General features: G+C 40.4%; 1 long non-coding RNA gene across 2 annotated transcripts; it reads right to left on the minus strand.

The window, feature by feature from the left end:
• Window positions 1–7,703: 7,703 nt before the first annotated feature.
• LOC120323204 lies at window positions 7,704–21,547 on the minus strand. 2 transcript variants are annotated; one of them, XR_005563445.1, is made up of 7 exons: window positions 21,240–21,547; window positions 17,995–18,073; window positions 14,895–15,012; window positions 13,200–13,297; window positions 12,542–12,616; window positions 10,986–11,293; window positions 7,704–7,891 (listed from the first exon to the last, which is right to left on the minus strand). It is a non-coding gene; the product is annotated as an uncharacterized LOC120323204 (long non-coding RNA). The 2 variants fall into 2 exon arrangements; XR_005563444.1 differs by lacking the exon at window positions 7,704–7,891 and having other exon boundaries at window positions 9,010–11,293.
• Between the last annotated feature and the right edge of the window lie 41 nt (window positions 21,548–21,588).

Consider the following 21,588-nt stretch of genomic DNA (forward strand, 5'->3'; position numbering starts at 1 on the left):
TCCTCAAGGCTTGGTCCTGGAGATCCTCTGAGACCTGAGTTGTGCAGAGGAAGGGCAGGATTTCAGCTGGATTTGTAGCCAACAGGATCTGCCCCAAGGACCCATCAGACACAAAAGTATACTGCTTTTGGATCTGACAATGCAAGCTGGAGATTTAAAGGGTGTTGGTGTATGGACGGGCGTGAGTTACAGGCCTGGTCTGTCATGCAAGAAGAGCCCAAAGTTTTAGGGTGTTCCATCAGGAGGAAGCCTCCAGAAGTTGTGTTGAAGTTCTTATTTTTTCCAAGGCTTAAGGCCCAGTTCTTGCAGCAGGAAACCCCTTTACTATATCAACGTGCTGTATGCCTCATGAAGTCTGTTTAGGGACTTTTAAAGCAAAGAATACTGTATAAGTGTAACAAAAAAGTACTATCACAGTTATGTGCATTTGTGGGACAAAATTAAAGGGAAATGGCTCCAGGTGGAGGCCACAGTAACTCGGTAATTGAAATGTTATCCACAGCATCCTTTAACAATGAGCCAAATGCTAAAGACTTTATTTCAAACACTGCTTATTATTTCCTTTGAAGCCTTATGCAAGTAGTGTTTAGAATAAAAAATGAGTAGGTAATTTAGGATTTTTCCCACTGTTTGTATACAATTTTCTTTTTAAAATATAAGGAGAAAAGGAAACAAAGCTTTCACAATGAGAACAAACTGAAATACAAGAATTTCTGTGGGAGACTGAAATAGTAGCAGGATTAAAAGCAAAAACTACATGCATCCCACAGACTCCTTTCTTGCCTCTGAGGCCTCTCATTCAAGTACGGCCAGGACCTCTGCGGTTTTGTTTATGGCATCTGACAAGCTCAAAGCCTCTGGCTGTAGGACTGCATTAGGTACTTTTTAAAGCATTTTTTGAAGCTCTAAGGAACAATAAAACAGTATTAGGAATCAAAATCAGCTTTTCCATATTTGCTCAGCACTCCATCTATATTGTTAATGTAGAGGTAAATGTATGTGTAGGCATGGATGCATTTGTGTGTGTGTGTTTATAAAAGTATATATGTTGAAATACCTTATTTAACTATCACAGAATTGGTAAGATCTGCTGTTTATTTATATTGGGGAACTCCAGGCAGTTTCAGAAGGACATTTGATATGATACTTGTATCTGCTTTTTTAATATTGATTGAAGATATATATAATTTTTGTTAATTACACTCAACAGTTATTCATAGCATGTTAGCTTAAATGAAATAGCTTATTTTCTATATTTAAGGGTTTTGGCAGAGTTTTTAAGAATTTGTGGAAGATAATGGAATTTTAAGGTTTGTTTTAGCACCACTGGAGTAAATAATTTCTCATCAACCTCAACATCTGCAGGACTGAAATAGCAAAATTCAAATGGCTTACAGCTGTCATCTTGCCCTCTAGTGGTATTTCTTTAAAGCCACCGCTGATGAAAAACCAGTATTTTAAATTTATGAAAAATATAAACTGACTTATGTTGCAGCTGGAGAAGCAAATAGTTATAAAAATGCCTAACTATTCTAGTTTCACCTAGCATATCAGGCAAGATAAAGATGCTACAAAAGCTCTGAAAACTTCACAAAAAAGTTTGAAATTGAAGGTTTGGCAACTCAGGTAGCTTGATATATTTTGTTGATAAACAATACTCCCATTTTTTTCAACTTCTCCTCCAGTGTTTCAATGTCTTTCATCCCTCATACGAATATACTAAGATTTTATTTCCTGTGCAGGGACTAAGATGCCAGACTTGTTGCATCACTAAATATAACACAGTTTTGCAAGGACTGGGAGCAAAGGCTAAAAAAACCATCTTGACTGCAGGAATTGCTGCCTTTGATCTTCTGCAGGTGTCTCTCTGGTTTCTTTACAGGATGCAGAGAGACAATCCTGAGATTCAAAACCTCCATTAGAGTGGAGAAGACAGAGGTCTTTGCAGGCTTATGGGGGAAAAAGTGGCCAGATACTGTTAAAGAACTTCTAGTCAGGCTGAGCCAAAGCTGATTTACAGCAGAGTAAAGGGATGCTGCATTGATCTCATTTATTTTTTACATCACTTCTGCAGTATGTTAAGTGCTTCTTATCTTGCAAAATATTTTGGTATCTACTTGCACTGTTCTGCAGGTAAAATCAAAAGGGGCTGGGGGAAAATCAAGAGAAAGATAAGTTGTTCTTCTTAGGCACAAAAGACACTAGAAAGTAAGTGTGAAATCCTACAGCAACCTAGGAATTAAATGTTTTTCTTAAGCCTTGTCATGTGTTTCTACCTTATTTTACATCAGCCTAGAATGATCAGGCAGAGGTTTGTGGAGCTGATCTAACTAAAGCCCAACCTAGCACAAGAGTAGATGACTTCTTTACAACTAAATCAGGTCTCCTATCCAATTCATCAGGTAAATCTTAAGACTGGTTCAAGAAAGGGAAGAGCTTCCCAGAAAATCTGGACTTTGAGCACCTTCATCTGCAAAGGTTCTGACTACAAAATCTGACAGGTCTATGAGACCTAAACATGCAATAGCATCTACTGGTCTAGGATATTTTCATTTTTACAGACTGAACTCAAGATAGGTAAACAGTCTGATCTTTACAGTGCACTAAGCGTGCATGCTTACTCAAGGCTAGCAACTTAAATCCATTGAACCATTCCTTAAAATATTTTTAAAATTTTGTCTGGACCACAATTGGAGTACATTACTGCTGGAGGCAATGCCAGTGTATACAGTCTATATATGTATGTATGTGCATGTATACTTATTTTATGTATAAGGTATATATGTAGATATTACATATTCTTGCTCATACTCAGATATAACCCATGCAGCACTAGTACTACTTACGCTAAGAGACAGGAAGCTATCATGCAGTTTTCTACAGGCTCTGGATAGTAAATATTCTTGAACAAACAAGTGTGGATGTAATTTTATATTAATAAAAGCAGAAAAGGAAGGAATGGAAGTGCTATGCCTAACATGGAAGACAGCAAAAAGAAGATCTAAAAAAAGGCTGTGGTTATGCATAACTGACCTCAAGAAGGCACCTTACTGATGGCTGTGTCTTCTCTGCAATGAGTTGAACTTCACTGAAACCACTTAACCTGCTTCCTTTTACCTGCACTGCTTCTGTAGGACTATCCCAATTCCAATATTACCCTGGCAAAGTCACTGTGGTCAGATGGAGCTCAAAGCTCCATGGTGAGTTCTGTGGCTCTAAAGGTGAAAGCCTACACAAAAAGAAATAATGGTCTTCCTTGGTCTTCGCTGTAGGACAGAAAGGGCAGCAGACTTTATTTCTGGCCATCTAACCTCTGGCTTTGTTTAAAAGCTGAGAAGACACCACCAGTCAGTCTCTCATGTCCTGGCCTGACAGTAGGAGACAGATTTAACCTTTGGCTTACTGAAGCCTGTGGGGACCTTGTTTCAGTTTTGAGGACTGTGTTTCTATGAGCAGACGTAGCCATTATATAGCAGAGAAATACAGGACAAGTGATTAACATGTGCCAGATCTGTGGAGAGCGGGTAGGAAGTGTTCATCTGCATATGCTGTAACAGTTCATTAAACACAGTAAACTGCCTGCAAAATTTGCATAGTAAAAAGATGACATTTCTTTTTTCCCTTTCTGTTCAAGGGAGACACAGACCACTGAATATATCTCAGCAGTCACCATCTTAAAAGGATTCTGTTCACTACAGAGCAAGTACCTGGTAACACTTCAGTGGGGCTAGGCTTTTGCCTTGTGCTTATAAGATGCTATCAGGCAATTAATTCCAGAAATCAAAAAAATATATTCCTAGACTAGAAGAAAATTTCCTTCAAGATTTTATGCAGCAAATCTTGCACTGTTATGTTTGCTCTACATAACTTATACATATGTAGAGTCATATCATGGCTAAGCTTCGCGAATGAAGATTTGGGAGTCATGTAAGTGCAAGAGAAAGTATCGGAACGGCAACCTTCAACATGGCTGTGAAAAAAATGTTTTAATTCAATTGTCAGGAGGCAGGATTTCATTGACAGTATCATACAATACAGCTTTGCCATCTAGTTTGGGTGATAGTAGGTTATCTGTCATTTAACATTTGAACTATGTCAGGAAACTGACACGCATTCATAGTTCCACTATGTTACTTCTTTCAAGACAAGTCCTTAGGTGATTTGCCTTCTCCTGCATGTATTTGCAATATATAATTATTTTAAACAAGAAAGAAGACTACGCCTCTGTACATCTTCTTTTGACAGTAGTCATCTTGGGTTTCAGTAAAAATTACTCAGATTGAAAGGGATGTGTTATTGTAACTCAATCCTGTTTATATGCCCCAAAATATCAGGTGCTGTGGGTGGCGGGGGAACCTCCACCTACATGCTGATTTGTTCTGTTACTACATGTTCTTTGAGATTATCAACAGCCTGAAAAAAATGACTGCCATATGTCTATACTCAGCCATTCTCCATTTGGTTGAATGGACAATTCCTATTTTACGGAGCTCAGAATTTTACTCTCATGAATCATGCTGAATGGAGAGACTTAGTACCCAAGTAAATCCAATGATCTGAAGCCAAGCAGGACAATTATAATCATCTATTTGACCTTCTGCAACACATAAAATTCTATTTAGTCAAAGCTCAGTCAATTTGTGGGTAAATCAGGCTATTTATTTAGGAAGCTATCTGCCCTTTTAGTCAGTTACAGAGAGCCTGAAAGTCAGGGGCAGAGCATCCAACATGTTTCTAAAGAAAATCGAATCAAGCATCAGACACAGCTATGCAGTCTCAGCCATATACTTTTGGGAATGCTGAGAGAAATCACAGTTTTTGCAGTAGTGTATCAGGAATATATCCTTAGATACTGTGCAACATTGCTGGAGAATTTCAGGTTCTCTCTGTATCCTCTTATTTTCTCTCTCCTGCAGTCACATCAAAACATAACATTTTCTATAAAGTAAAGGAAATGATGAGTACAAGGAAGGTTTGGCATGTCAACTAGTATGGCATGTCAACTTATGGCATGTCAACTTACAGCAGTCGGATCAGCTGCCTGCAGGAATACTTCTGGTCCCTTCACTAATTTGTTGGGGAGCAGTATCTCTATAGTCACTGTGAATACCTTTTCTAGTCTGACATATTACATCAAAGCACAAATACAAATGTGGCTTTGTTATCTACAGCTACAGGATACATCACATTAACTCTATTTCTTACTGGATAAGAAAAGATAAAGCCCAATAAGATTTGACGAGATCTTAAAAGCTGCCATGGTGGGAAGTCCAGGTTTCTAGCACTTTCTCAGGTTTTTGTGCCATACTTTGATGACATGAGATGGGAATCTCCTCTTCCATTGTTTTTTCCTCTCTTTTCTTGTACCCCATCCATCACTACATGCTATGCAGAATAAGTTTCTTCTGTCAAATCAGGATATTATCACAATCTGCCACAAACAGCTGTTGTCATTTTGCAATCCCTGCTGCTCACTATGGTGCTCAGAACCACCTCACTCCAGTCAATATTATCACTAGTCCAGTTTCGAGGCAAGTAATATTATTTGTTACTATGTCAACTTCTCTTCATCTCTGTACTCATGAATTTCATTAGACTTCAATACTACTGGAAAGACAATGTCTGCCCTTGAACCTGTTTTTGTAACTCATAATATGCTGCAAAGCCTTTCAGAAACCTCTACCTTCAATAACAGATCATAGGCTGCACCTTGATATGGGCCACGGTCTATGAGAACAGTGAGTGCAAAGCTTATTTTCAATCTTCTCTCTTTTCACCATACAAGAGTGAGCCATCCAGAAGATACAAAGCAGCTACACCAATCCCACCAGCTGCTCACAGCTGCTGAGGGGAGACAGGGGCAGGGGAAGAGAGAGGCAATTCCACTGGGGGATGCCAATGTGCACAGAACAGGGCTCCATGGAACAGGGGGCAATGGTACCTGGAGGACAGGGAACTTGTTAGAGGAGGACTGTGGGTACAAGAAGCTGGTCAGGCAGTGATACAAATAAGCAAGGAAAAACCAGGTACAGGATTTTGGAGGGGAAATGTTGGACGTTCCACATGTGGCTTGACTGAAGTGGAAGTAATTTTTGAGAGGAAGACGGACAGGAAGCATTTGGGCAGAGAGGTGGAAGACAGAGAACGAAGGTTTGGTGCAGGCCCAGGCATCTGTCCGTCTAAACTATGCCAGCAAGGAAACTTGGGAACTGCTAGTTTAGAGAAATGATGAGAGAGCAAGAGTGACCTCTAATCTTGGTTTAAATATTGATTCCATGTACTGCCTTGGGCAAGGATTTGGTTAGATGGGATTAATTATGTCTATCTATCTATTTCAAAGGGCTGCTGCAAGGATTAATTAGTCATTGTTTGTAGGTTTCTTTGAAGATGAAAATGTAGCCATATAATTAAATTAAATCATTAGCCATAAGGTTATATGATTTTGACGTTTTCAAAAAATGCATAAATTAATACCCTAACATCTACTTCCATTTTATTCTTAGGCATATTTGTAATCCCGGATAAAGAATTAACAGTGCCTGTAAGGCATTACTACACAGTGGTTACATGAATGAAATCCATTTTAGAAATAAGGATATATTAAAATTATAAAGATTAAAGCCATAAAACTTAGGTTTATATATCAAGCTTCCTGTTGATATTCAAAGACTTAGTGAATCTGAGATAAAACAGCAGTGTTTAAAACACTGCTGCTTTAAAATACTGTTTCATCTGTGGAAACCAAATTTCTGGTTGCTTTCCAACAGTTGGGAATTGTAGCTGATGTTCCTCATAACAGCAGTGAAACTCCACTGGAGAGAAAGGAAATACTAATGTACATGTGATAAGGATTACAGTCTAGTCCTGGTGTTGTGCTTGCTGGGGTGACATGATAGCCAACATGCACACATTTCACTATCTTCTCCAGGACAAGCTTGGGCCAGAACACAGGGGAAGGGTGATGGATCTTACCCATCTCCCATTTTAAATGAACTGAAAGATGGTGATACTCTGTTTGGCACACATCTTCAGAAAGCATAAACTATCAAAGACTTACTAAATCAAAAGACACTACAAAATTTTATGTTATTATCTCAGGCCAGATGGGTTAATATCTCCAACAGAATCATGTCTTTGACATTCAGTGGTTTTTTTTCTGCACACCTGCTCACACAAGAGTAACAGAGGTTCTTGTATGGTTTTTCACTATGGTATCACAATGATATCATCGTGATATCATACGAGTAACTTTAAACCTATGCCAGTAACAGTTTCTGCTGATATTTGAATTTGTCAAAATAAATTACTCTGAAACCACCATGGAAAATTGCTGTGGAAAGTTTCTAGAATAGACTTGTTACCAAAGATTTTTTCCCCCCTTTTTTTTTTTTTTTTAGAATGGAACTCTATTAAATATTTCGTAAAGGACATAACAGCTCCACCACCACACAGTTTGCTTCACTGTAGGTGTTGCTTAGCATTCAAATAATTACAATTACACAAATTAAGTTTTGTTTTGAATTGGTTGTTTTTCAAACAGCTTTTGTGCACTGATTTATTGAACTTGGTGGGGAGGAAGGAGTAAGAGGGAGTGTTAGATTCCTGCAGGGTCCAATCATCCCACCTAACTTTTCATAGCTCCTAATATCCATACCACCCCCCGGCAGGACCCACCTGCTGGTAGGAAAGTGTGACTAGGGCACTATATTTCTCACTTTAAGTTGCTGGATAGAAAGAGAAGGTAGCAAATGGCTGCACAGAAATAAAGATGACTATGTTTGTATTTACTTATCAAATCGCATGCAGAGAGCTTCCTATACTCTATTATGTCCAGCCAGTACCTCTTGACCATGGAGCTCAGAATGCCGTCCTTATGCAAATCCACCATATCCTGTGGAAGCAAATTTAAAGATCTCAGCCAGGGAGCAGGTACTTCCTTGCTGCATTAACATCTGTTTGGATTAATCCTCACCTCTACAGCCTCTTTTGTTTTGTCCTTCTCACTTCCACCTTGATTCCTGCTCCCCAGTAAGGCACTTATTGATTCTTAATTTATTCAGGAGACAACATCAATACCCACTCTTCTCAAATCTTCATTGCTTTCACCTCTTCAAACATCCGGTATGCCTATTGGGGCCACATGCAACCATCCCTCTCCTTCCTGCAAGCAGCACCTGTTAAAAAGGGCCACTCCTCAGCCTTCACTAAATGTTAAAAAAATCATTAGTCCACACTAAGGCAAAATATTGCCTCACACTTGGTAAGGGACTATTCATATCTCATCATGAAGCCATACCATACATTGAAACTTGTATTACATACAAGCATACACATCTGCCTATATGCTTTGCCACACTTTGTGTATGCAAAGATATCCATGTATTACCGGCTCTTGCTTGAGACTGTCCTTGGCAGTAATTAATCATGTGGAAATGGTGAGATTTGGTGTGACAGAACCCTGAAGAAATCTTTGAGGTACACTCTGAAGACTTCTTATATGTAAGACATGACAATAGGTAGTACATATTTCATACAAGGGGGTTTTCCTCAGGAGCCTGGGAAAGAAAGCAGTCAGTACTTCCTCTTCTCCTCCAGACTGCCTAGTTAAAATTCACATGCCTGTTTGCCTAACAGACACTCTCAATCCAGAGATTTCCCGAGTAAACAATTACAGCAAGTGAACTGGATGCAGAACAGAGGTCTATTTTATAGAAAGATATAGAAAATGGGTGCTAAGCATTCCAGACATAAAAAGGTCTGGTTTTCTCCTACTCTGTACCTGCCAGTTGTCTCATTTACAGAGACACATGCGCACAGCTGGCTCCCAGGTCACTTCAACTACTTTGCAAATCCACATTGATCACCAGTTCAGGAGCCATTACACTCTCTCTTATATACTCTCACCCACTCCAGTTATTAGCAACACAGCAGGGGCCCCTGTGATCCCATGGTCCCATGCCAGCAGCTGGCCTCTCAAACTTACATAAATACAGAAAAGAGCCCTGCACGCAGGAACTTAAAAATGGAGTTTAATGAGAGGACAGGACAGATTCTGATGACCCAGCAGAGGGCGTGGCCAGAAAAGCCATCTGTTTACATGCAACTGCCCCCTTTTAGCCCCTTATCTCTCTATTTTCCTCAAGATCTTTTTCCCCAAACAACCTCTATCACTCCCTTTCCCTGCTTGTTGTTCCTTCCCTAAACATCCTGTGATAAGTTTTGCACAATCTCAAAATGCTCTTCCCCTGTAACCCATAACGTGTCCTGTACTCCAAGGTAGTGACCCCCCTCAACCTGAGGTGCTATAGAGACATATTCCCATGTTGAAGACAACACTTTCTCTCTGTATAACACAGCTGACCTGGATCCTGACAAAATGACAGCAGGAAATGGAAGCCTCTGTCCCTTACAGATCCTCTGCCAGCATAGTGTCATCCTGACACCCAAGATGCTGTATCCATGTTCTCAACTGCTCTAGAGCTCTTAGATCTTGCTTTCATCTTACACACAGTGACAGCTTGCTTTGCATTCCTTGGTAACCAAGTGGAGGGAAAAAAATGCTAAAGACCCATATAAGAAAAAAATACCAATATGAAGCAATACACTGTGGTTCTAGCCCACTCACCCCCTAAATTCAATACACTAGCATTGTTCAAAATATGTTTATAAGAGCATTAGCTGTTATAAACTTGTTGCCAGCTTCCTTCATATTCTTTTTATTTTTCAGTTCGAAGAGTTGCCTTTGGAATTCTTGCACTGCATTGAGGCCCCTAGCTGGACAATGTCTAAACACAGAGCAGCAACTGCACCCTTCTGAACTGAGACTTTGTTCAGCTAGAACATTACTTATTAATCACCAATTTAGTGTAAGAATACTTTAACTAAAAGATAGATCTGCTTCAGAAAACCTGGCATTATACTTGGCATTTCGTGTTCCAATATATACATGCACAGTGCTGTGATGCACAATTTCTAAAGCTGAGCATTTGCCTGGAAATCATATCCCTGAGATGTGAGGGATGAATGTTTCAGGAGTTTTCCTACCTTGAGACAACTTTCAGCTAGATATGTATATCCTGGACACAACGTCTCCTGTAAAAATAATCTCTCTGTACAACAATGGTGCAGTAGGAGAAGAAAAAAAAAGCCTGCAGTCTGTAAGTGTCTAAAAATTTTTTCTAGCAGTGACTGGAGATAAATTATCATCTCTGCTTCATCTGGAACCTGAAAATAACTATGTGTCCCTCACCAACCACATTTTTATAACACAATAATGTCATGCTTGATTTCAAGATTTTCAGAAAGTCTTGAAATGTGTTCTAAAAATTACTGCCAGGCAAATTCTTTGAAAGGAATTTTCTTAACCAATGGCAATGTGCTGTTTTATCATACCAAATGCATTTTGGATATTAATATAAAGTTAATATGATGAAGTTTTATAAAAAGATCTCCATTATTTACAAAAGTTGCTATTAAAGTGACATTCCTCATTTAATCTAAGTAATCATAGCTCTTAGGGTGAAATTGGGAAGCAATATTATACATCTGCTAAAAAAGAAATAGATGAGACTATATACATGTAAGAACTTTACAAATTAATAGCATACTTGCATTTCTAACACAAAGACAATGCTCCCTAGGTACAGACTAGAAATCAGATACAAATCGCCATGGGTTTGTACATGAACATAATGAACATCGGGTATATTCTTTGAGATATAATCATAACACCCTCTTGCCAAAAAATTGCAACAGTTTTTTTAATTATTTCCTCCATAACACAGCCCCTTTTCCATGTGCAGAACAGATCATCTCCTGTTTAAATACCACAATCGTGACTACAAAATACCAAAGTCAGCCAATAATAAAAACACTTACGTGCTGTATATGTTTATAATAAATAACAAAAATATGAAAGCACTTGCAAAAACAGATTGTACACATTAGCTTCAGGGCAGAAGAGGCTTGCACAATGACAGTCTTACCTTGGTACTGTGATTCAATTTGCAGGGGTCTGTTTTGCCTAGGAATCACACCTGCCTCATCACTTATCTGACATAAAAGAATCACAAACCATTTTTTGAAAGATACATAAACACCCTAATATGTCATGCCAGTATCACCAGCAATGGCAATAAATATTATCTCCATTTTAATTATTTCTTCCAGATACATATAATTTTTTTTTTTAATTATAAGACAGGCAAGCAGGTGAGGAAGATGATAATAGTTCTTTACATCACATGTAGTATACTATGGTCCATATCCCACTCCGGAACTTTTTTCCCTGAAGCTGAAAGAGAAGAAAGGTAATTAGCAAAGTCCTGGAGTCTCTGGAAAGGAGAAGACAAGAGGAAAGATGGGAAATGATCATACATGGTCAGTATCAAATAACATGCTTAGGGGGAAGCAGGGGTACCTTACTCAAAGACCAAAAGCGTTTTGTAAAATAAACTATTACAAATTGCCTGGAACATATTTCGGAAATCTAATTTTTTTTTCTAGTGGTGGTACACAGCAGCCTTTTACTTTTCTTTGCATTCTGACTGTAAAATACCATAGAATAAAACAGAATAGACTATTTACAGTTGGAAGGGAGCTACAATGATCATCTAGTCTGTCTGACCACTTCTGGGCTGACCAAAAGTTAAAGCATGTTATTAAGGGCATCAAAACAGAGATGCCCTTCTTCCTTATGCATTTTCTCTTGGTTATTCACTATTCAAAGTACTTGTAGCAAAATTTTTTGTTTCTCTTCACATGCATGTGTAGAGGATTTAGCATAATGAGGTCCTAATACTGACTAATGTCTTCTGGTGTCGTAATACAAACATTTAAGAATTAGCTAACTTCTATTTACAGTTCCACCACTGACTTCAAAAGAAATTCTGCTATTACAGTGAATGTCTATGCAATTCAACTTACAGATTTAGTAAACCATCAGAATAATATTTACCAATCATTCTGAGACATGGTAATGCTTAACTAAATGGACAGAATACTTTTAGTCCCTACAATAAATGAAGCATGTGAGTCTCCAGAATATTAGTAGCAGCAGCATATCTAGCTGAAGTTGACTAAAATATATATATAAAAAAGCATTATATTTGGAAATTTGATGCCTTCAGGATGGTTTCGATATTCAGAGACACACATACTTTTGTCAATGATTATAAAGGAAGGGAGTGCTTACAAACACTATTTCATTTATTCCTCTTTCTATTCAATTAGATGTGGCCAATATGTTAAGTGTTTTTCAGTAAGAACATAAGACACCAGCAAGATTGGCTTTCAACAGCATTAATCAATAATGCACTAGAACAGTGGATGATAATAAAAAGGCAGAAGCTACTAGTGGTTAGCATGTGAGATACTGTTCAGTGATGGTAACCCTTCTACACCACAGCCAGGACACTTCTCAAGGCCTTTTATCATTTCTCCCCCAACTACTGCAGCACTATAGAGTTGCAAACTGACTTGTTCTTTCAGGTATTAGATGAACCAATTCAAATAGCCTAGAAATTTCAGGGTATGAGTTTACCTGTGTTGTTCATCACTCCAGAATGACAATTAGGCCTTGGACACACAATCATGTTAATCCGAGAACAAATTTTTTCTGCAAATAAAAGGAAAAAACCCTAAGTACAATGTAAATTATTGCGGTGAAGCTGATCTGCTTCAAACAAAAAGCTTTACCTATCAGGATATTTCTTCAAACAAGAAGTTACAACTACAAAATCGCATCTTGTTATGATCTAAAACCCTGACTTTTATTTTGCTTGTTTACAAAGGTGTTCCCCAATTTAGACCAACCATGCAAACAGTAAGCCAAAAGAAAGACTTTCTTCTGCTGCCAATCACTCTTACCCCTATTATCTCTGTAATCACAATCCCTCCTTCCCCTCCAGATATCCCTGTTCTGGCTGCAGCCCAGATTCCACAGTGCAGCATACAGAGTTATGAAGTTATCTTCTTCACCCCAAAGGCCTCAACGCTGACCCCAGCACTGGTGTCAGCTGCCTGCCTGAGCGAATCGTGAGCTACCACAGCTGGGACAAGCAAGGTCCTCAGTAAAGCTCAAAATAGGTCACTGAAGCTATTTATATTCCCCATAAGTTAACCCACCTCAGTATCTGAACATTAACAGCTAAAAGGAGTCATCACTAGAAGGTATCTGAAGTGCCAGCAGAAACACTAACCAGATGATGTGAAGAGAGTGCCTGAGAGTACCAAGTGAAAGAGCTACCACATACTCTGGCAGTGAACAAAGATGCCAGCTGCAATTCCCAAGGAGATCCTGGGAGTAATAAGAGAAAATATCCAGTTGAAGCAGTAGGTTGCAAAATCCTTGGCAAGAAATAATGACAAAGCAGACAGCCCTCTTCAAGACCGCGAAGAAAGTAGCATCTGCCATCCTCGTGTGCCCCCTCTCTTCATTACTGGTGGTGCAATTCTGTTTGCTTGTGCTTCAAGTTTTGTTTTTCACAGCATAGCCTACTGATAAAAGAAATGGCCTGCTTCTGCCCTTTGGTCTTATGCCTTTTATCAGACAAAACACAGTGCCTGTTAAAGGAAAGTAGATTGTCCTATTTATCTTTCTTTCCTTTTGATAATTTTTCACTGATGTTTCCAATAAGAAGGGTTCCAACACCTCTTCTGGGCAGGACCAAATCTGCAGTATATTCTTTCTCCATTTCCATAATTGGTTTGAAGGTTCTGGTGCCAAAAGACTGCTCTGTGGTACAATGAATAACCTACTTCAAAAAATAATCAGGCAATATAAGTTACAAAGCAGAAATATATTGATTTTTTTAGTGCAATCTACATTATATCTGGCAGCAGGCAGCATGTAAGTCACCTCTGAACAGAGCCCTTTGACCATGTGCTATTCCTTTTACATGGTGATCATGTGCCACAGAGCAAATGAAACAAAAGTGGAATGGGGTCAAATGGGCATCTCTGCAGAGTATTAAGATAAAGGACTTTATAATTAAAACTGGAATATCTAGTCATCTTAACGCAGACTAAAGATTAGGATCAGTGCTTTTACAGGAAGATTAATTATACTTTGAGAAGTAGGGAATCTATCAGAAGGAAAAGCCTGCTCTGTGAAAGCAACTTAGCAAATGCAGTTTCAGCTACGACTGTAAAAATGATTCTATGACATACTAGTAAATGTCAGTTACTTGAAGCTTATTATTTATTCTGTGTACAACAGAATTGTCTTAGTGTTCTGCTTAGAGCAACTGAAAACAAGAATCCATTTGCTCTGTAATTTTGTAGTTGTAGGTACATGATCCATTAGCAATGGCATTTTTCCCTCCAATAGTTCATAACATTCCTTAAAATTATTATCTGAAAGGATAATGATACTGAACTTCTATAGCTGTTATCAGTTTCTTCTGTTAAAAAACAAAACAAAACAAAACAGAACAAAACAACAAAAAATATACACAGAGAAAAATGGAAAAGTTTGTTTTTCTGCAAACAGAAACATGCAAAGTTATTTTTTATGCTAACACATTAAGTAGGGATATAGTCATTAAGATTGTTATGGTATTTTGCATATTTTAGCAAAAATTGCTGGGGAAAATACGCACTTTCTCATACAAAGGAGCTCTTTGAGTGAAGTTATTTTTGTAATGTTTCCCATGATAGCAGCAGTTGCTATCATAACAAACAAAATTTAGAGCAGGTGTTTGTTAACACTGAGTTTCTAAAGATAAATAAAAAGCCCTTTGAGACTTCACACTACAGATTTGTTTCTAATGCACTGTAACTTATATTCTGAGCCTAACAACCATTTTTAGACTGTTACCCTTTTATAATATTTTTCAGTTGCTTCATTGCAAACCCATCATTTGATAAAATAATATATGTGAAACACGTCTCACCTTAGGTTGCAGCTAGTCAAGTATAAGGTGAGCAAGGTTGAGCAAAGTCTTGCTACTTTTGTCCAACTACCAGATAAAATCTGTGTCCTTGCATTGCTGATAATAGACCCTAGAGTCTCTAGAGATTCAGAAAAACAAAGCAGAGGTGAAGGGATGTTTTGTGTTTTTCCTGAACACATAAAGAGAAATCAATCATGTTTAGCCAGCTTGGGCGTGTATAAACTAAAGGCAAGCTAAAGGGTTAGGCTCTTTTTATGAAGTAACAATCTGAGCATGTCGGTGAAAATCAGAGAGATTTAAAACTTTGTGTCCCAGAAAGCGTTAGAAAAATTAAGTAGGTTAAATGTGAGGGATTTTGGGAGTGCTCAGTTCTCTTCTGGAGTTTGTACTGAGTGATTCTTCTTCGGTACGTACCACTCCATTATTCCCTGCCTCAGACGCTACGTTTTTCTTGAGCAGCAACCAAGAGATGCAATCCCTGTTGAGCAAGCTGACGGATGTTACCAATTTGGGGGGTTTTATACAAGAAATTTCTTACAGCTCCTCTTCCAACAGTCAGGTGATTATATTAGATTTTCAGTTTCAAGGAAGCCTGAGGAGTAGGTCTCACACCTTTGTCCATCTTATCTAACAGGGATTGGCTTGACATGCCATGGTACAGCAGTACTGGTCGAGCCTCACTTCTTAAGAGAATGTCACAAAGCCATTTCACCCTTCAGCATGCCTGGCTCTATAAAACAAGGTTGCTTCTTAATAACCAAGGAAAGCAAAGCTACCAGAAGCTAGTGTGGCTCGGGAGCGGCGATATACAGTGAAGCAGCAACAAAACATTCACTCATCCATTCCACCAGCCTTAGGCTAGGTGGTAACAAATGTACACGCAATAACTGCTTGCACATACACCTTACAACTATCATTGCAGGGTTTCCTTCCTGCCCTGGCAGACATTAAGGAAGTAGGAAAATGTGCAGACACTCCAGGGCATTATTAATTGGTTACATATTCTGCAGAAAGCATAACATACAGCTATCATTTGCCATAGCAACCTTAATGTATAGCAAGTAAGCTATATCTAAACAAGGCAAGAGAAAGGGAAAGCCTTTTTACAAAGGTGTTTCGTTTCTTCAATTGAGAGCTTAATGGGCGTTATGCTCATATTCAGCTACTTTGTGTGTCCTCAAGGGCAGCTCTGCAGCAACTGAGGGGAAGGAACAGGCAAAGGGCTGCCCTCTACAGGTTTCTGATCCTAAATGTTATAATGCCAATGTTATATTGACAACTATGGTCACCGAGAATAAAATGTGTCTGGCCTAATGTTAAAAGTGTGAACCTGTGAAATGTCTGTGTCTGAGTCACACTGGGCTGACTTTGTAAGCACTGAAGAAAAATGGATATCTTTAGTGGGAAATGCATCTCATCCTCCGGCAGAAAACTGATTATTTTTCTACGTGAAGAAGGCCAAGGTGCCATGCTCAGCCTTAAGGCACCCAGGGCACCTTTCCCCTCGGGGCCGCGGGGCTCGCGGCCAGGCCCCCCTCACAGCAGCGCAGGCCGCCCCCTGCTGGGCAAGCAGCCCACCCGCAGCTTCAGGCTCTTCCCTCATGGATCCGCGCGCTCTCCGCAGGGGACACCGCTTCCACAACGTTATGCAAACTGTGCCCCCAGTTTGTAACTTAGTCTACCAAGCCTTGCTACTGAGGGGGAGGTGCAGGCAACATTTTTTTTTTCCAAAAAGATGCGGGATTAAATTAAATTAAATTAAAGTTTTCCACTTCCTATGTGGGAGGTCGTTTTATAAGAGAATAAGAGCAGTGGTGGTTTCAAACAGAGGACTGAACCTCAGTGAGGACTGTGAGAGGGGCACAGCTGCTTGCCTTCAGGAAAAGGCAGAGAGAGCCTAAGAGCAGATAAAGCCATGAACTCTCTTTTCAGAATTCCTTCATACTGAGTGTGCTAATTCTATACTGAGAATGTTGTTAAGCACCAGGTTTGGCAAAGCCTGGGCACCTGACTTCAGGAGTCCAGCCTTACTCTTTGGGTTTTAGCCCTCCTCTATGAAATTAAAAAACCCCAAACAAACAAGCAAAAAAACCCCAACTCCTTCTCTGCTTTTCAGGGACACTGTGACACTGTTAATATAAACAGATATAGATTCTCAGGATCGGATATTGAGGTAATGTCCTCGTGCAAGTATTTAAGATTTCAACCTACATCCTTGTATCCCAATGATCTCATTTATTTGGCCTTTGAGAATGTCTCTTTATAGGGAGAAGGAAGAGTATGAAAAGGAAAATGTCCACACATACAAAATCTTCAGCCTCTTACATGGAAGATACAATAACTATTCCAGTGCTGGTGTAATGGCTAGTGGTAGTAGTTAAGCTTTTATAATAAAAGCTTAAGAGTATGGGCATTACGTAATGCCCAATTCCAAAAGTACGTTATGTTCTCTGATATCTGATATCTCTTGTTTTCGATAAAGGTTGAGCCATTAGACAAATTTTTGAGAGACTACTTTGGTGTGGTTACCTTCAGAGGTGCCAGGAAACATCTATTAATTTTTTTTTTCTGGCTAATTTGCCTTCAAATACTTCATTTTGCTTTCCCTGTGGTTGTGATGGCTATAATGTGCAAGAAAACAATTGGCACACTTGAAGGAGAATAAACAATAGCATTCTACTGTCCAGAAATTGTATTCCCTTCAGGAATTAAACCATGGGCTGGACACCAAGTCCCAGTTTGGACCTCTTCCAATTTGTCCCTGAAGTCCTTATTGAAAGAAAAGGAAGTTGCACTAGTACTGACAGTGACAATCTAAATTCTAAGTAGATTCTTAATAGTAAAATAAAAAAAGAGACCACAAAATATTTTTTCTAGTTGAAAGGCAGACACACGGAAGTCAGGGAACGCAGAATTGACATGTTTTAAGCAGCATCAGTTTGGCCTCATTTGTGTCTGCATCTATGTGATCTGAGACCTTTTTTTATAGCATTCTATCAGTTAAAGAGAACGAAGGACTGTACCTCATCTGTGTCAAGTAATTCAGTGTTTCTTGTACAAAACTGGGACTAGAAAACTTTGAATTTTTATTTTATCTTACCTGATTATACCTTCCAGGTATTAAAAAAGGCGACTTAGTATTTCAATGAATGAAGATTGTGAAATTCACTGGTGAAAGCCTGGAAATCAATATAACAAAAAGAAAAGAAAACAAGACAAGACAAATCTGAACGTTAATTTCCTCCCATTTTTTCAAAGTGTTATTTTTGAGAGCTTTGTCTTATGAATATCTACTCAGTGCTTCATCAAATCTAATCTCCTGATTCTACACAGACCTAATGTTATGTTAGACCATTTTATAAAGCCCATCAAAATCACTATCTCTACTGACAGAAAACTTCAGAGAGATTATGTTTTCTCAGTCTCACCCAAAACCTGACAATAATGGGAATTCCATATTCTAAATCCCAAGGTAATTTTCTGCCTACTGAAAGTCATGAACTTATAATATTTTTTTTAATCAAGAATTCATGTAACATTTCATTTCACAATATACTGGACTAGAAATGGCCTGCTGTCTGTTTTTATACTTTGAAAGAATGTTTCCTATACAGTGTTACATCTAAAAAGGCTGGCATTCAGTGCAATAAATAGCCAGTACTGTCAAAAAAGCAGGTGGAAGAAAATTTATTTTAATGTGACTCCATGAAGAATATTTGACCAGCAGTGCTTAAACAACAGCACTGATCTCATGCTTTGAAAAGCCAGGTAGATAGATTGTTGTAAGAAGTTGTACCTATATGAGACTCAAGGTCTCTCCAATTATTAAATACCATGAGAGCAGCACACTCATGGCACTGAATATATTGCAATGCAGAGGATGCCTGTATGTACAACATATTGCAGTATGAGTGTGTTGCATACTAACAATATTAACTCTCACAGGCAAAGACAGCTAAAGTACTTGGAATAGTTTTGTAGCTTAACTTTGGTTCTGTCACTGAATGTGAGCTTAGTTTCCCTGAGATATTTCTTCTTTTGTTAAGTACCAGTTCAGCTTCCTACAGTCCTGAAAACTGCCAGTGCTACACTGAATCCAGCAGATTCCATACACTCTATGTCACAGGACTCTTAAGGATACCAAGGAAACACTTGTGAGCGTGATGTACACTGACCAGAAAGTGTGGCAGCCAGTAATAATCATGCTAGTGACAGGTAAAGTTAAACAAAGTTAAAGTTAAACAAAAATTAAAAACCATGAGTCCCTTCAGGGCATTCTTATTTACCATTCCCACATCTATAGAAAGGAGATTCATGTAAGCACAAAATCCAAACGTCAGCATAAGAATCACCACTTACTTGACACAGCAATTTTTTTTAAAGATATGCATAGTTTTGCTTGGATTGCAGAGCTTGACCACTGCACTTTACCTGCAGACCACAGTGTGGGCCCAGGCAAGCCCACATGCGAGCTTGGGATCCAGGCACAACAAAACCACCTTCCCCAACCCTCATCTTTCCCACATCCAGCCATCTAGCATTTCCTACAGAAAGCATCTCTGCATGGGACTTAGCAGCTCTGCAAGGCTGGCTGTGGACACCCACTTCACAGCCCTGCTGTGAGGCTCTCCAGGTGGGCTGGTTTTGGCTGGGGTAGTTAATTTTCTTCACAGTGGCTGGTATGGGGCTGCGTTTTGGATTTGCACTGAACACGGGGTTGATAATATAGACATGTTTTTGTTATTGCTGAGCAGTGCTCACACACAGCCAAAGCCTTTTATGCTATATGTACTGTCACGCTGGCAAGCAAGTTGGAGGTGCATGGGAGGTTGGGAGGAGACACAGCTGGGATAGGTGATCCCAATCGACCAAAGGGATATTCCATACCATATCATGGATGGTATTCATGGGATTCAAGGGATATTCATTCCATACCATGCTTACTATAGAAAGTGGGGGGAAGAAGGAGGAAGGGGGAGATGCTTGGAGTGATGGTGTTTGTCTTCTCAAGTCAATGTGATGGGGCCCTGCTCTCTTTGAGATGGTTGAACATCTGTTTGCTCATGGGAAGTGGTGAATTAATTGCTTGGTTCATTTTGTTTGTATGTATGGCTTTTGCATTCGCTGTTAAACTGTCTTTATCTCAACCTAGGAGTTTTCCAGATTTTACTGTTCCAATTCTTCCCCCGATCCCACTGGTGGGGGAGCGAGCGAGGGGCTGTGTAAGGCTTGGTGGCTGCCTGGAGTTAAACCACAACACTGGGGCACTGTGGAGGGGCAGCAATCAGGCCTCCTATCTGCCCACCTCACACCGGCAGCCCATAGGGAACCAAGGGAGGATTCACGTGATTCCCATATTAGCAAGAATCATAGAATGTTTAAGGGTTGGAAGGGATTTTAAAGATCATTTAGTCCCAACCCACCCTGCCACGGGCAGGAACACCTCCCACTAGACTGGTTGCTCAAGGCCCTATCCAACCTGGCCTTGAACACTGCCAGGGTTGGGGCACCCATAGCCTCCCTGGGCAACCTCTCCCAGTATCTCACTACCCTCACAGTAAAGACTTTATTCGTAATATCTAGCCTAAATTTCCCCTCTTTCAGTTTGTACCCATTACTCCTTGTCCTATCGCTACAGTTCCTGATGAAGAGTCCCCCTCCAGCTTCCCTGTAGGCCCCCTTCAGATACTGGAAGGTTGCTATGAAGTCTCCACACAACTTTCTCTTCTCCAGGCTGAACAGCCCCAACTTCCTCAGCCTGCTTTTACAGAGGACGTACTCCAGTCCTCTTATCAACTTCAGGGCCCTCCTCTAGACTTGCTCCAACAGTTCCATGTCCTCCTTATCTTGGAGGCCCCAGAGCTGGATGCAGTACTCCAGGTGGAGTCTCCCCAGAGCAGAGTAGAGGGGGAGAATCACCTCCTTTGACCTGCTGGCCACGCTGCTTTTGATGCAGCCCAGGACTGGATTGGCTTTCTGGGCTGTGAGCGCACACCGCTGGCTCATGCTGAGTTTTCATCAACCATCACCTGTGGGGTTACAGTCACCCCCAAGTCTTTCTCTGCAAAGCTTGTCTCAGTCACTTCTCTGCCCAGCCTGCTGGTGTGTCTGGGGTTGCCCTGACTCAAGTGCAGGACCTTGCATATGGTCTTGTTGAACTTCAAGAGGTTCACATGGCCCCACCTCTCAAGCCTATCCAGGTCCCTCTGGATGGCATCCCTTCCGACCAGCATGTCAACTGCACCACACAGCTTGGTGTCACCAGCAAATTTGCCGAGAGTGCACTCGATCCCACTGCCCACGTCACCAACAAAGATGCTGAACAGTGTTGAGCCCAGTACTGACCCCTGAAGGACACGACTCGTCAGTGGTCTCCATGTGGGCAATGAGCCGGCGACCACAAATGCTACACCCAGGCAGCGAGGCACTCGGCTGGGCAGGAAAACAGCCCTCCCGCTCCACGCCAAACCACCGCTCCCCGGCCGAACCCCTCCGCAGTGCCTGCGGGGCTGTGTGAGGGGCCTGTGGGGCTGTGTGAGGGGCCGGCGGGGCTGTCAGGGGCTATGTGAGGGGCCGGAGGGTCCCCCCGCGGGCGGTGCCATGTGCCGCGGAGAGTACGCGATAACCCCACTCCCCGCCACTCTCGCCAACCGCCCCTTGGTACCGCCCGCCCGTCCGCGCCGCCTGACCACCT

Source organism: Pipra filicauda, unplaced genomic scaffold (assembly GCF_003945595.2).
Source record: "Pipra filicauda isolate LSUMZ 115617 unplaced genomic scaffold, ASM394559v2 scaffold210_size2929891_pilon, whole genome shotgun sequence".
In the NCBI taxonomy this organism is placed as follows: domain Eukaryota; kingdom Metazoa; phylum Chordata; class Aves; order Passeriformes; family Pipridae; genus Pipra; species Pipra filicauda.